The following is a 17707-nucleotide window of genomic DNA, read 5'->3' as shown; positions in this document are numbered from 1 at the left end:
TTCCCACATTCAGGATCAATCAATGATTTTCTTGATTTAAAGGACCAATGTAGCCGTTTTTATCTCAATATCAAATCATTAAGTACTTGACTGATTATTTTGAAGTAAACCAGTAAAGGAAAAACACAATAGCACTAAATCATAACTGTGACAAGTACACAGCACATTTTAATAACTAATTGTCACGCTCTGACGGTAGAGAGCTTTTTATGTCTCTATTTTGGTTTGGTTAGGGTGTGATTTGGGTGGGCAGTCTATGTTATATGACTTTCTATTTCTATGTGTTTGGCCGGGTGTGGTTCTCAATCAGAGGCAGCTGTCTATCGTTGTCTCTGATTGAGAACCATACTTAGGTACCCTTTCCCCCCACCTGTTTTGTGGGAAGTTAATTTGTAGTTGTTCAGGGCACATAGCCCAAAGCTTCACTGTTCTGTTCTTTGTTTTGTCGGTGTCATTTTAAATAAAGAGAGAATGTACGCTTACCATGCTGCACCTTGGTCCAGTCCTTCAGCCAGCCGTGACACATTGTGTTCCGAGTCCTGATTGACCATATTAAACTGGAAAACCCTGGCAAAGGCCCCTGCTATCCACTGGTGGGTCAGAGTGTCAATGATCTGGCTGCACATCTAAAGATTACAGGTTCATATATTTTACCATGTTTCTTTCAAAAAACAAAGACTTAGAAAAACAGTACAGCTGGACAGCCGCAACCTAACGAATGTTCTGGGAACTTTCACACAACCAATTTTGGTTTGCTGGGAAAACATTACTGGTACATTGTTTGACTACATTACTGGGAAACCTAATGAGAACGTTTGGGGAATGTTTCTGTGGTGGTTGTTACAGATGCTGTGCACAACATTTTAGTGAACGTCAGAACATTCCAAGGATATTTCATTTGAAAAATGTTCTAATGTTAGAGAAAACACTAACTAAAACTTAAATTGGAATCTTGGCTAATGTTATGGGAATGTCCCTGGTTTGCTGGGAGTGCACTTGCCCTGGTCAAAAGAAGGGCACTTTGTAGGGAATAGAGCGCCATTTCATCATCTCTCTAGTCTCTGTAGAATATTTAGACGTATGTAAAACCTAAAGAAAGTGCTGCATCAGCCGACTCAAGTCAGGGCCCATGTTTATCAAACGTGTCAGTGTAGGAGTGCTGATCTAGGATCAGTGTATGCTTTTTGATCATAATAAGGTCATGTGGACAGGGAGGACTTGATCCCAGGTCAGTGGTGATTGTGGGTATTTAGATGTTGACATCTGTGTTTCAAGACAATACTGTGGTGTGGATATAGAAACATACTGTACACTGAACCCAACTGACAAACAAACACACAATCTTATCCTGTGGTTGTGTTGTCCTGTATGTTAGAGCATGTTTGCAGAGAGACAGCCTTAGGCATGGCGTTTGTGTGTGTGTGTGTGACAGAGAATGGATGAGATGTATGTGTGATACATGTAAAAGCCTATACATCCATTCTGTGTGACTGCTCAGTGACCATGCATGATAACCATGCTCACCACATCTGGCCCAGAAGCTCTACATCCTGTGCAGGCTTCAGTTCCAGTCTAGCGGAGTAATAACACAACACAAACCCCGTACACTTGGGCTGTCTCTCAGTCACCTAAAACTCTGTCCTCTCCTGCACTGATCTGAAAGAAGTGACCAGGTGAAAGCTAAGCCATTCTAAGCTTCCTTCCACTGTTATTTTTTCAACTGTGAAGCCAATCAGTGCAGATGAAGAGGAGACAATTGAGAAATAGCCTCTGGCCACGTTTAGTAGCCAAACGTTGTTGAACGTTGCAGAAATGCCATGAATTAAGCAGACTTGATTCCTTATTCTACACATTCGATGGGCAAGTTTTTTTCTACACAGCATATTTCTATCTGAACGTTTCTAAACGTTGCATCCTGCTGAACAGGCCCCTTGGTCTGGTCACATGTTCACAGATGACGGACCAAGACCACCATCTACTGGTCAATTATTGTACTGCTATAACCTTCCTAATAAAGACGAGTTTCCATCAATGATGTGTAATAACACAAGATGACTAACAGGGAGCACTGTTTTGAAGCGACGGCACAGTCATGCTGGTACTACTCCTCCATTGAAACCCTAACCCCTACCCTTACCCTTACCCTAACCATAACCCTTACCTAATTCGTACCATTTTTACGTTTCAACCTCAATGGGTTAGGGAGGTCCCAAGGTTCCCGGAGAGCACAGACCATTTATTAACATCTACATTTGTTTTTGACAAGTATATTCTACTACAGAATCTCTAATTAGTACTTAAAAATTATATGAAGTGACCTGAACATAAATATATTTCAAAAACATGTAAAAACATATTCCTTAAAATATATTTTAGAGAGTACTAATGTTACTGTCCCCACTACAACAAAAACACTTAAATAGATTATTGAATTAATGTCGATTTAAATTCATTCCTATGGAGGACGGGGAGTGTCAATATGGCCGACCGGTGGCTTCAAAGCCTCTCATTGGCCAATACAAAGCATCAGCAATCCAGGGTTTATATACATCATTGGTTTCTATCTGTTCAATCTGACCTTTTTTTCACACTGCGTTGTTAACTGATAACTGACACCATTTAGAAGTGAAACACTGGTGTTACTATAGTATTAGTACAGTACAGCATGCATGCATACATCTTTAATCCCAACGTTGTAGGATCCCTAGCTGGTCTATAGTAGGATCACTAGCTGGCTGGCACTAGCTGGTGTAGGGTCACTAGCTGGTCTATTGTAGGGTCACTAGCTGGTCTATTGTAGGGTCACTAGCTGGCCTATTGTAGGGTCACTAGCTGGTCTATTGTAGGGTCACTAGCTGGTCTATTGTAGGGTCACTAGCTGGCCTATTGTAGGGTCACTAGCTGGTCACACTAGCTGGCCTATTGTAGGGTCACTAGCTGGCCTATTGTAGGCTGGTCACTAGCTGGCCTATTGTAGGGTCACTAGCTGGTCTATTGTAGGATCACTAGCTGGCCTATTGTAGGATCCCTAGCTGGCCTATTGTAGGGTCACTAGCTGGCCTATTGTAGGGTCACTAGCTGGTCTATTGTAGGATCACTAGCTGGCCTATTGTAGGATCCCTAGCTGGCCTATTGTAGGATCACTAGCTGGCCTATTGTAGGATCACTAGCTGGCCTATTGTAGGATCACTAGCTGGCCTATTGTAGGATCACTAGCTGGCCTATTGTAGGATCACTAGCTGGTCTATAGTAGGATCACTAGCTGGCCTATTGTAGGATCACTAGCTGGTCTATTGTAGGATCACTAGCTGGCCTATTGTAGGATCCTAGCTGGCCTATTGTAGGGTCACTAGCTGGCCTATTGTAGGGTCACTAGCTGGCCACTAGCTGGCCTAGGATCCCTAGCTGGCCTATTGTAGGATCACTAGCTGGCCTATTGTAGGATCACTAGCTGGCCTATTGTAGGATCCCTAGCTGGCCTAGTGTAGGGTCACTAGCTGGCCTATTGTAGGGTCACTAGCTGGCCTATTGTAGGGTCACTAGCTGGCCTATAGTATGATCACTAGCTGGCACCTGCCTGCTGAGTGCTTGTTGCTAACTTGGTAGATAGCCTGTTGTAGAGCCACCTGCCTCCTGAGTGCTTGTTGTTAACTGGGTAGCTAGCCTGTTGTAGAGCCACCTGCCTGCTGAGTGCTTGTTGTTAACTGGGTAGCTAGCCTGTTGTAGAGCCACCTGCCTGCTGAGTGCTTGTTGTTAACTGGGTAGCTAGCCTGTTGTAGAGCCACCTGCCTGCTGAGTGCTTGTTGTTAACTGGGTAGCTAGCCTGTTGTAGAGCCACCTGCCTGCTGAGTGCTTGTTGTTAACTGGGTAGCTAGCCTGTTGAAGAGCCACCTGCCTGCTGAGTGCTTGTTGTTAACTGGGTAGCTAGCCTGTTGAAGAGCCACCTGCCTGCTGAGTGCTTGTTGCTAACTAGGTAGCTAGCCTGTTGAAGAGCCAACTGCCTGCTGAGTGCTTGCTGCTAACTGGGTAGCTAGCCTGTTGTAGAGCCACCTGCCTGCTGAGTGCTTGTTGCTAACTGGGTAGCTAGCCTGTTGTAAGGCCTTGTAGGGGCTACTGTAGGTCAACCAAGATCATGTGGTTTACAAGAAACTGTATAGGACTTTAAGAAGTCACATGGTACCACCGTGGAGTGTTAGGTGGATTCCTTCTCATAACTCTGACACAGCTCCTCCACTTCTCCTTTTCTCACACCAAACTTTCATATTTTCACCTTTCACTTTCTCTTTTTTTCTCTGTAGTTTCTGTAGAATATTTAGACATGTAAAACCTAAAGAAAGTGCTGCATCAGCAGACTCAAGTCAGGACCCATATTTATCAAACATGTCAGTGTAGGTGTGCTGATCTAGGATCTGTTTATCCTTTTTGATCATTATGAATAAGGTCATGTTGGCAGGGATGACCTGATCCCAGATCAGTATTTCTGACATGCTTGATAAATAAGGGCCCTGATCTCTAGATTTGCTCTTGCATTGAGTTCGGGTTCGGGGTTGATTTCACTGAAGAAGATTGCCTGCACTGTCATTCACACAGACCACATTATTTCACAAAATATTTATTTGAAAGTACGGTATAGACACATTTTGGTGTTGAATCTTTCAAGTTTTCTAATGTTAGGGAATTTTGGAGTGGCAGAATTTTCAACCATTCATAACCCCAGGATTTGTGCTTGAGAGAGGGGGTTGTGAAACCCAGCAGCCTGCAAATTTAACTTTCAGTTGGACTTGAGCTTGACTGAACTTTAGTTACATATCCTTCCCGTTTCCAACCAACCACACATTCTGTTGTTGTCACATGATGTATTTGAACCTATCAGACAGTGGTACATCAGTTCATTATTGTTTGGCCTATCTTAATCATGCTCTATCACTACTATTGTGTTATCAATAACATTTATTTATAAAGCTCTTCTTACATCAGCTGATGTCACAAAGTGCTGTACAGAAACCCAGCCTAAAACCCCAAACAGCAAGCAATGCAGGTGTAGAAGCATGGTGGCTAGTAAAAACTCCCTAGAAAGGCCAGAACCTACTATAGACCTGCTAGGGATCCTACAATAGACCAGCTACGGATCCTACAATAGACCAGCTAGGGATCCTACAATAGACCAGCTAGGGATCCTAAAATAGACCAGCTAGGTATCCTACAATAGACCATCTAGGTATCCTACAACAGACCATCTAGGTATCCTACAATAGACCAGCTAGGGATCCTACAATAGACCAGCTAGGGATCCTACAATAGACCAGCTAGGGATCCTACAATAGACCAGCTAGGTATCCTACAATATACCAGCTAGGGATCCTACAATAGACCAGCTAGGGATCCTACTATAGACCTGCTAGCTAGGGATCCTACTATAGGCCTGCTAGGGATCCTACTATAGACCTGCTAGGGATCCTACTATAGGCCTGCTAGGGATCCTACTATAGACCTGCTAGGGATCCTACTATAGACCTGCTAGGGATCCTACTATAGACCTGCTAGGGATCCTACTATAGACCTGATAGGGATCCTACTATAGACCTGCTAGGGATCCTACTATAGACCTGCTAGGGATCCTACTATAGACCTGCTAGGGATCCTACTAAAGACCTGCTAGGGATCCTACTATAGGCCTGTTAGGGATCCTACTATAGGCCTGCTAGGTATCCTACTATAGACCTGCTAGGTATCCTACTATAGACCTGCTAGGTATCCTACTATAGACCTACTATAGCCTAGGGATCCTACTATAGGCCTGCTAGGGATCCTACTATAGGCCTGCTAGGGATCCTACTATAGACCTGCTAGGGATCCTACTATAGACCTGCTAGGGATCCTACTATAGACCTGATAGGGATCCTACTATAGACCTGATAGGGATCCTACTATAGACCTGCTAGGGATCCTACTATAGACCTGCTAGGGATCCTACGAAAGACCTGCTAGGGATCCTACTATAGGCCTGTTAGGGATCCTACTATAGGCCTGCTAGGTATCCTACTATAGACCTGCTAGGTATCCTACTATAGACCTGCTAGGTATCCTACTATAGACCTGCTAGGGATCCTACTATAGGCCTGGTAGGGATCCGACGATAGGCCTGCTAGGGATCCTACTATAGGCTGCTAGGTATCTATAATAGGCCTGCTAGGTACTCTATAATAGGCCAGCTAGGGATCCTACTATAGACCTGCTAGGTATCCTACTATAGACCTGCTAGGGATCCTACTATAGGCCTGCTAGGGATCCTACTATAGACCTGCTAGGGATCCTACTATAGGCCTGCTAGGTATCCTACTATAATAGGCCTGCTAGGTATCCTACAATAGACCTGCTAGGGATCCTACTATAGACCTGCTAGCGATCCTACTATAGACCTGCTAGGGATCCTACTATAGACCTGCTAGGGAACCTACTATAGACCTGCTTGGGATCCTACTATAGACCTGCTAGGGATCCTACTATAGACCTGCTAGGGATCCTACTATAGACCTGCTAGGGATCCTACTATAGACCTGCTAGGGATCCTACTATAGGCCTGCTAGGGATCCTACTATAGGCATGCTAGGGATCCTACTATAAACCTGATAGGGATCCTACTATAGACCTGCTTGGGATCCTACTATAGGCCTGCTAGGGATCCTACTATAGACCTGCTAGGGATCCTACTATAGACCTGCTAGGTATCCTACTATAGACCTGCTGGGTATCCTACTATAGACCTGCTGGGGATCCTACTATAGACCTGCTAGGTATCCTACTATAGACCTGCTGGGTATCCTACTATAGACCTGCTAGGGATCCTACTATAGACCTGCTAGGGATCCTACTGTAGTTCTGGTAGGGATCCTACTATAGGCCTGCTAGGGATCCTACTATAGGCCTGCTAGGTACTCTATAATAGGCCTGCTAGGGATCCTACAATAGGCCTGCTAGGTATCCTACTATAGACCTGCTAGGTATCCTACTATAGACCTGCTAGGTATCCTACTATAGACCTGCTAGGGATCCTACTATAGGCCTGGTAGGGATCCTACTATAGGCCTGGTAGGGATCCTACTATAGGCCTGCTAGGGATCCTACTATATAGGCCTGCTAGGTACTCTATAATAGGCCAGCTAGGGATCCTACTATAGACCTGCTAGGTATCCTACTATAGACCATCTAGGTATCCTACTATAGACCTGCTAGGTATCCTACTATAGACCTGCTAGGGATCCTACCTATAGACCTGCTAGGGATCCTACTATTGGTCTGCTAGGGATCCAAAAACAGGCCTGCTAGGGATCCTACTATAGGCCTGCTAGGTACTCTATAATAGGCCTGCTAGGTATCCTACAATAGACCTGCTAGGGATCCTACTATAGACCTGCTAGCGATCCTACTATAGACCTGCTAGGGATCCTACTATAGACCTGCTAGGGATCCTACTATAGACCTGCTTGGGATCCTACTATAGACCTGCTAGGGATCCTACTATAGACCTGCTAGGGATCCTACTATAGACCTGCTAGGGATCCTACTATAGACCTGCTAGGGATCCTACTATAGGCCTGCTAGGGATCCTACTATAGGCCTGCTAGGGATCAGACTATAGGCATGCTAGGTACTCTATAATAGGCCTGCTAGGGATCCTACTATAGGCATGCTAGGGATCCTACTATAGACCTGATAGGGATCCTACTATAGACCTGCTAGGGATCCTACTATAGGCCTGCTAGGGATCCTACTATAGACCTGCTAGGGATCCTACTATAGACCTGCTAGGTATCCTACCCATAGACCTGCTAGGTATCCTACTATAGACCTGCTAGGTATCCTACTATATACCTGCTGGGTATCCTACTATAGACCTGCTAGGGATCCTACTATAGACCTGCTAGGGATCCTACTATAGGCCTGCTAGGGATCCTACTATAGGCCTGCTAAGGATCCTACTATAGGCCTGCTAGGGATCCTACTATAGACCTGCTTGGGATCATACTATAGACCTGCAAGGGATCCTACTATAGACCTGCTAGGGATCCTACTATAGGCCTGCTAGGGATCCTACTATAGGCATGCTAGGGATCCTACTATAGACCTGATAGGGATCCTACTATAGACCTGCTAGGGATCCTACTATAGGCCTGCTAGGGATCCTACTATAGACCTGCTAGGGATCCTACTATAGACCTGCTAGGTATCCTACTATAGACCTGCTAGGTATCCTACTATAGACCTGTTAGGGTTCCTACTATAGACCTGCTAGGGATCCTACTATAGTTCTGGTAGGGATCCTACTATAGGCCTGCTAGGGATCCTACTATAGGCCTGCTAGGTACTCTATAATAGGCCAGCTAGGGATCCTACTATAGACCTGCTAGGTATCCTACTATAGACCATCTAGGTATCCTACTATAGACCTGCTAGGGATCCTACTATAGGCCTGCTAAGGATCCTACTATAGGCCTGCTAGGTACTCTATAATAGGCCAGCTAGGTATCCTACTATAGGCCTGCTAGGGATCCTACTATAGGCCTGCATTGATCCTACTATAGGCCTGCTAGGTACTCTATAATAGGCCTGCTAGGGATCCTACTATAGGCCTGCTAGGTACTCTATAATAGGCCTACTAGGGATCTTACTACAGGCCTGCTAGGTACTCTATAATTGGCCTGCTAGGGATCCTACTATAGGCCTGCTAGGGATCCTACTATAGGCCTGCTAGGGATCCTACTATAGGCCTGCTAGGGATCCTACTATAGACCTGCTAGGTATCCTACTATAGACCTGCTAGGCATCCTACTATAGGCCTGCTAGGGATCCTACTATAGGCCTGCTAGGGATCCTACTATAGGCCTGCTAGGGATCCTACTATAGACCTGATAGGGATCCTACTATAGACCTGCTAGGGATCCTACTATAGACCTGCTAGGGATCCTACTATAGACCTGCTAGGGATCCTACTAAAGACCTGCTAGGGATCCTACTATAGGCCTGCTAGGGATCCTACTATAGGCCTGCTAGGTATCCTACTATAGACCTGCTAGGTATCCTACTATAGACCTGCTAGGTATCCTACTATAGACCTGCTAGGGATCCTACTATAGGCCTGGTAGGGATCCTACGATAGGCCTGCTAGGGATCCTACTATAGGCCTGCTAGGTACTCTATAATAGGCCAGCTAGGGATCCTACTATAGACCTGCTAGGGATCCTACGAAAGACCTGCTAGGGATCCTACTATAGGCCTGCTAGGGATCCTACTATAGACCTGCTAGGGATCCTACTATAGGCCTGCTAGGGATCCTACTATAGGCCTGCTAGGGATCCTACTATAGGCCTGCTAGGTACTCTATAATAGGCCTGCTAGGTATCCTACAATAGACCTGCTAGGGATCCTACTATAGACCTGCTAGCGATCCTACTATAGACCTGCTAGGGATCCTACTATAGACCTGCTAGGGAACCTACTATAGACCTGCTTGGGATCCTACTATAGACCTGCTAGGGATCCTACTATAGACCTGCTAGGGATCCTACTATAGACCTGCTAGGGATCCTACTATAGACCTGCTAGGGATCCTACTATAGGCCTGCTAGGGATCCTACTATAGGCATGCTAGGGATCCTACTATAAACCTGATAGGGATCCTACTATAGACCTGCTTGGGATCCTACTATAGGCCTGCTAGGGATCCTACTATAGACCTGCTAGGGATCCTACTATAGACCTGCTAGGTATCCTACTATAGACCTGCTAGGTATCCTACTATAGACCTGCTAGGGATCCTACTATAGACCTGCTAGGTATCCTACTATAGACCTGCTAGGTATCCTACTATAGACCTGCTAGGGATCCTACTATAGACCTGCTAGGGATCCTACTGTAGTTCTGGTAGGGATCCTACTATAGGCCTGCTAGGGATCCTACTATAGGCCTGCTAGGTACCTATAATAGGCCTGCTAGGGATCCTACTAGGCCTGCTAGGTATCCTACTATAGACCTGCTAGGTATCCTACTATAGACCTGCTAGGTATCCTACTATAGACCTGCTAGGGATCCTACTATAGGCCTGGTAGGGATCCTACTATAGGCCTGGTAGGGATCCTACTATAGGCCTGCTAGGGATCCTACTATATAGGCCTGCTAGGTACTCTATAATAGGCCAGCTAGGGATCCTACTATAGACCTGCTAGGTATCCTACTATAGACCATCTAGGTATCCTACTATAGACCTGCTAGGTATCCTACTATAGACCTGCTAGGGATCCTACTATAGACCTGCTAGGGATCCTACTATTGGCCTGCTAGGGATCCAAAAACAGGCCTGCTAGGGATCCTACTATAGGCCTGCTAGGTACTCTATAATAGGCCTGCTAGGTATCCTACACTAGACCTGCTAGGGATCCTACTATAGACCTGCTAGGATCCTACTATAGACCTGCTAGGGATCCTACTATAGACCTGCTAGGGATCCTACTATAGACCTGCTTGGGATCCTACTATAGACCTGCTAGGGATCCTACTATAGACCTGCTAGGGATCCTACTATAGACCTGCTAGGGATCCTACTATAGACCTGCTAGGGATCCTACTATAGGCCTGCTAGGGATCCTACTATAGGCCTGCTAGGGATCAGACTATAGGCATGCTAGGTACTCTATAATAGGCCTGCTAGGGATCCTACTATAGGCATGCTAGGGATCCTACTATAGACCTGATAGGGATCCTACTATAGACCTGCTAGGGATCCTACTATAGGCCTGCTAGGGATCCTACTATAGACCTGCTAGGGATCCTACTATAGACCTGCTAGGTATCCTACCCATAGACCTGCTAGGTATCCTACTATAGACCTGCTAGGTATCCTACTATATACCTGCTGGGTATCCTACTATAGACCTGCTAGGGATCCTACTATAGACCTGCTAGGGATCCTACTATAGGCCTGCTAGGGATCCTACTATAGGCCTGCTAGGATCCTACTATAGGCCTGCTAGGGATCCTACTATAGACCTGCTTGGGATCATACTATAGACCTGCAAGGGATCCTACTATAGACCTGCTAGGGATCCTACTATAGGCCTGCTAGGGATCCTACTATAGGCATGCTAGGGATCCTACTATAGACCTGATAGGGATCCTACTATAGACCTGCTAGGGATCCTACTATAGGCCTGCTAGGGATCCTACTATAGACCTGCTAGGGATCCTACTATAGACCTGCTAGGTATCCTACTATAGACCTGCTAGGTATCCTACTATAGACCTGTTAGGGTTCCTACTATAGACCTGCTAGGGATCCTACTATAGTTCTGGTAGGGATCCTACTATAGGCCTGCTAGGGATCCTACTATAGGCCTGCTAGGTACTCTATAATAGGCCAGCTAGGGATCCTACTATAGACCTGCTAGGTATCCTACTATAGACCATCTAGGTATCCTACTATAGACCTGCTAGGGATCCTACTATAGGCCTGCTAAGGATCCTACTATAGGCCTGCTAGGTACTCTATAATAGGCCAGCTAGGTATCCTACTATAGGCCTGCTAGGGATCCTACTATAGGCCTGCATTGATCCTACTATAGGCCTGCTAGGTACTCTATAATAGGCCTGCTAGGGATCCTACTATAGGCCTGCTAGGTACTCTATAATAGGCCTACTAGGGATCTTACTACAGGCCTGCTAGGTACTCTATAATTGGCCTGCTAGGGATCCTACTATAGGCCTGCTAGGGATCCTACTATAGGCCTGCTAGGGATCCTACTATAGGCCTGCTAGGGATCCTACTATAGACCTGCTAGGTATCCTACTATAGACCTGCTAGGCATCCTACTATAGGCCTGCTAGGGATCCTACTATAGGCCTGCTAGGGATCCTACTATAGGCCTGCTAGGTACTCTATAATAGGCCAGCTAGGGATCCTACTATTGGCCTGCTAGGGATCCTACTGTAGGCCTGCATTGATCCTACTATAGACCTGCTAGGGATCCTACTATAGACCTGCTAGGGATCCTACTATAGGCCTGCTAGGGATCCTACTATAGACCTGCTAGGTATCCTACTATAGACCTGCTAGGTATCCTACTATAGACCTGTTAGGGTTCCTACTATAGACCTGCTAGGGATCCTACTATAGTTCTGGTAGGGATCCTACTATAGGCCTGCTAGGGATCCTACTATAGGCCTGCTAGGTACTCTATAATAGGCCAGCTAGGGATCCTACTATAGACCTGCTAGGTATCCTACTATAGACCATCTAGGTATCCTACTATAGACCTGCTAGGGATCCTACTATAGGCCTGCTAAGGATCCTACTATAGGCCTGCTAGGTACTCTATAATAGGCCAGCTAGGTATCCTACTATAGGCCTGCTAGGGATCCTACTATAGGCCTGCATTGATCCTACTATAGGCCTGCTAGGTACTCTATAATAGGCCTGCTAGGGATCCTACTATAGGCCTGCTAGGTACTCTATAATAGGCCTACTAGGGATCTTACTACAGGCCTGCTAGGTACTCTATAATTGGCCTGCTAGGGATCCTACTATAGGCCTGCTAGGGATCCTACTATAGGCCTGCTAGGGATCCTACTATAGGCCTGCTAGGGATCCTACTATAGACCTGCTAGGTATCCTACTATAGACCTGCTAGGTATCCTACTATAGGCCTGCTAGGGATCCTACTATAGGCCTGCTAGGGATCCTACTATAGGCCTGCTAGGTACTCTATAATAGGCCAGCTAGGGATCCTACTATTGGCCTGCTAGGGATCCTACTGTAGGCCTGCATTGATCCTACTATAGACCTGCTAGGGATCCTACTATAGACCTGCTAGGGATCCTACTATAGGCCTGCTAGGGATCCTACTATAGGCATGCTAGGGATCCTACTATAGACCTGATAGGGATCCTACTATAGACCTGCTAGGGATCCTACTATAGGCCTGCTAGGGATCCTACTATAGACCTGCTAGGGATCCTACTATAGACCTGCTAGGGATCCTACTATAGGCCTGCTAGGGATCCTACTATAGGCCTGCTAGGGATCCTACTATAGGCCTGCTAGGTACTCTATAATAGGCCTGCTAGGTATCCTACAATAGACCTGCTAGGGATCCTACTATAGACCTGCTAGGGATCCTACTATAGACCTGCTAGGGATCCTACTATAGACCTGCTAGGGATCCTACTATAGACCTGCTAGGGATCCTACTATAGACCTGCTTGGGATCCTACTATAGACCTGCTAGGGATCCTACTATAGGCATGCTAGGGATCCTACTATAGACCTGATAGGGATCCTACTATAGACCTGCTAGGGATCCTACTATAGGCCTGCTAGGGATCCTACTATAGACCTGCTAGGGATCCTACTATAGACCTGCTAGGTATCCTACTATAGACCTGCTGGGTATCCTACTATAGACCTGCTAGGGATCCTACTATAGGCCTGCTAGGGATCCTACTATAGGCCTAGGGATCCTACTATAGGCCTGATCCTACTATAGGCCTGCTAGGTACTCTATAATAGGCCTGCTAGGTATCCTACTATAGACCTGCTAGGTATCCTACTATAGACCTGCTAGGTATCCTACTATAGACCTGCTAGGTATCCTACTATAGACCTGTTAGGGTTCCTACTATAGACTGCTAGGGATCCTACTATAGTTCTGGTAGGGATCCTACTATAGGCCTGCTAGGGATCCTACTATAGGCCTGCTAGGTACTCTATAATAGGCCAGCTAGGGATCCTACTATTGGCCTGCTAGGGATCCTACTGTAGGCCTGCTCCCTACTATAGACCTGCTAGGGATCCTACTATAGACCTGCTAGGGATCCTACTATAGGCCTGCTAGGGATCCTACTATAGGCCTGCTAGGGATCCTACTATAGACCTGATAGGGATCCTACTATAGACCTGCTAGGGATCCTACTATAGGCCTGCTAGGGATCCTACTATAGACCTGCTAGGGATCCTACTATAGACCTGCTAGGGATCCTACTATAGGCCTGCTAGGGATCCTACTATAGGCCTGCTAGGGATCCTACTATAGGCCTGCTAGGTACTCTATAATAGGTCTGCTAGGTATCCTACTATAGACCTGCTAGGGATCCTACTAATAGACCTGCTAGGGATCCTACTATAGACCTGCTAGGGATCCTAATATAGACCTGCTAGGGATCCTACTATAGACCTGCTAGGGATCCTACTATAGACCTGCTTGGGATCCTACTATAGACCTGCTAGGGATCCTACTATAGGCCTGCTAGGGATCCTACTATAGACCTGCTAGGGATCCTACTATAGACCTGCTAGGGATCCTACTATAGGCCTGCTAGGGATCCTACTATAGACCTGCTAGGGATCCTACTATAGACCTGCTAGGGATCCTATCCTACTATAGACCTGCTAGGGATCCTACTATAGACCTGCTAGGGATCCTACTATAGGCCTGCTAGGGATCCTACTATAGGCCTGCTAGGGATCCTACTATAGGCCTGCTAGGTACTCTATAATAGGCCTGCTAGGTATCCTACTATAGACCTGCTAGGTATCCTACTATAGACCTGCTAGGTATCCTACTATAGACCTGCTAGGTATCCTACTATAGACCTGCTAGGGATCCTACTATAGTTCTGGTAGGGATCCTACTACAGGCCTGCTAGGGATCCTACTATAGGCCTGCTAGGTACTCTATAATAGGCCAGCTAGGGATCCTACTATAGACCTGCTAGGTATCCTACTATAGACCATCTAGGTATCCTACTATAGACCTGCTAGGGATCCTACTATAGACCTGCTAGGTATCCTCCTATAGACCTGCTGGGTATCCTACTATAGACCTGCTAGGGATCCTACTATAGACCTGCTAGGGATCCTACTATAGGCCTGCTAGGGATCCTACTATAGGCCTGCTAGGGATCCTACTATAGGCCTGCTAGGTACTCTATAATAGGCCTACTAGGGATCTTACTACAGGCCTGCTAGGTACTCTATAATTGGCCTGCTAGGGATCCTACTATAGGCCTGCTAGGGATCCTACTATAGGCCTGCTAGGGATCCTACTATAGGCCTGCTAGGGATCCTACTATAGACCTGCTAGGTATCCTACTATAGACCTGCTAGGTACTCTATAATAGGCCTACTAGGGATCTTACTACAGGCCTGCTAGGTACTCTATAATTGGCCTGCTAGGGATCTTACTACAGGCCTGCTAGGTACTCTATAATTGGCCTGCTAGGGATCCTACTATAGGCCTGCTAGGGATCCTACTATAGACCTGCTTGGGATCCTACTATAGACCTGCTAGGGATCCTACTATAGGCATGCTAGGGATCCTACTATAGACCTGATAGGGATCCTACTATAGACCTGCTAGGGATCCTACTATAGGCCTGCTAGGGATCCTACTATATAGGCCTGCTAGGTACTCTATAATAGGCCAGCTAGGGATCCTACTATAGACCTGCTAGGTATCCTACTATAGACCATCTAGGTATCCTACTATAGACCTGCTAGGTATCCTACTATAGACCTGCTAGGGATCCTACTATAGACCTGCTAGGGATCCTACTATAATGCTAGGGATCCAAAAACAGGCCTGCTAGGGATCCTACTATAGGCCTGCTAGGTACTCTATAATAGGCCTGCTAGGTATCCTACAATAGACCTGCTAGGGATCCTACTATAGACCTGCTAGGGATCCTACTATAGACCTGCTAGGATCCTACTATAGACCTGCTAGGGATCCTACTATAGACCTGCTAGGGATCCTACTATAGACCTGCTAGGGATCCTACTATAGGCCTGCTAGGGATCCTACTATAGGCCTGCTAGGGATCCTACTATAGACCTGCTAGGGATCCTACTATAGACCTGCTAGGGATCCTACTATAGACCTGCTAGGGATCCTACTATAGGCCTGCTAGGGATCCTACTATAGGCCTGCTAGGGATCCTACTATAGACCTGCTAGGGATCCTACTATAGACCTGCTAGGGATCCTACTATAGGCCTGCTAGGGATCCTACTATAGACCTGCTAGGGATCCTACTATAGACCTAGGGATCCTACTAGACCTGCTATCCTACTATAGACCTGCTAGGGATCCTACTATAGACCTGCTAGGGATCCTACTATAGCTAGGGATCCTACTATAGGCCTGCTAGGGATCCTACTATAGGCCTGCTAGGGATCCTACTATAGACCTGCTTGGGATCATACTATAGACCTGCAAGGGATCCTACTATAGACCTGCTAGGGATCCTACTATAGGCCTGCTAGGGATCCTACTATAGGCATGCTAGGGATCCTACTATAGACCTGCTAGGGATCCTACTATAGACCTGCTAGGGATCCTACTATAGGCCTGCTAGGGATCCTACTATAGACCTGCTAGGGATCCTACTATAGACCTGCTAGGTATCCTACTATAGACCTGCTAGGTATTCTACTATAGACCTGTTAGGGTTCCTACTATAGACCTGCTAGGGATCCTACTATAGTTCTGGTAGGGATCCTACTATAGGCCTGCTAGGGATCCTACTATAGGCCTGCTAGGTACTCTATAATAGGCCAGCTAGGGATCCTACTATAGACCTGCTAGGTATCCTACTATAGACCATCTAGGTATCCTACTATAGACCTGCTAGGGATCCTACTATAGGCCTGCTAAGTATCCTACTATAGGCCTGCTAGGTACTCTATAATAGGCCAGCTAGGTATCCTACTATAGGCCTGCTAGGTATCCTACTGTAGGCCTGCATTGATCCTACTATAGGCCTGCTAGGTACTCTATAATAGGCCTGCTAGGGATCCTACTATAGGCCTGCTAGGTACTCTATAATAGGCCTACTAGGGATCTTACTACAGGCCTGCTAGGTACTCTATAATTGGCCTGCTAGGGATCCTACTATAGGCCTGCTAGGGATCCTACTATAGGCCTGCTAGGGATCCTACTATAGGCCTGCTAGGGATCCTACTATATAGGCCTGCTAGGTACTCTATAATAGGCCAGCTAGGGATCCTACTATTGGCCTGCTAGGGATCCTACTGTAGGCCTGCATTGATCCTACTATAGGCCTGCTAGGTACTCTATAATAGGCCTGCTAGGGATCCTACTATAGGCCTGCTAGGTGCTCTATAATAGGCCTGCTAGGGATCTTACTATAGGCCTGCTAGGTACTCTATAATAGGCCTGCTATGGATCCTACTATAGGCCTGCTAGGGATCCTACTATAGACCTGCTAGGGATCCTACTATAGACCTGCTAGCGATCCTACTATAGACCTGCTAGGGATCCTACTATAGACCTGCTAGGGATCCTACTATAGACCTGCTTGGGATCCTACTATAGAACTGCTAGGGATCCTACTATAGACCTGCTAGGGATCCTACTATAGACCTGCTAGGGATCCTACTATAGACCTGCTAGGGATCCTACTATAGACCTGCTAGGGATCCTACTATAGGCCTGCTAGGGATCCTACTATAGGCATGCTAGGTACTACTATAATAGGCCTGCTAGGTATCCTACAATAGACCTGCTAGGGATCCTACTATAGACCTACCTACTATAGACCTGCTAGGGATCCTACTATAGACCTGCTAGGGATCCTACTATAGACCTGCTAGGGATCCTACTATAGACCTGCTAGGGATCCTACTATAGACCTGCTAG

The sequence above is a fragment of the Oncorhynchus tshawytscha genome, unplaced genomic scaffold (genome assembly GCF_018296145.1).
Source record: "Oncorhynchus tshawytscha isolate Ot180627B unplaced genomic scaffold, Otsh_v2.0 Un_contig_3182_pilon_pilon, whole genome shotgun sequence".
Lineage (NCBI taxonomy): Eukaryota > Metazoa > Chordata > Actinopteri > Salmoniformes > Salmonidae > Oncorhynchus > Oncorhynchus tshawytscha.
The sequence above is the reverse complement of the archived record's forward strand: the minus strand, read 5'-3'. Positions refer to the sequence as shown.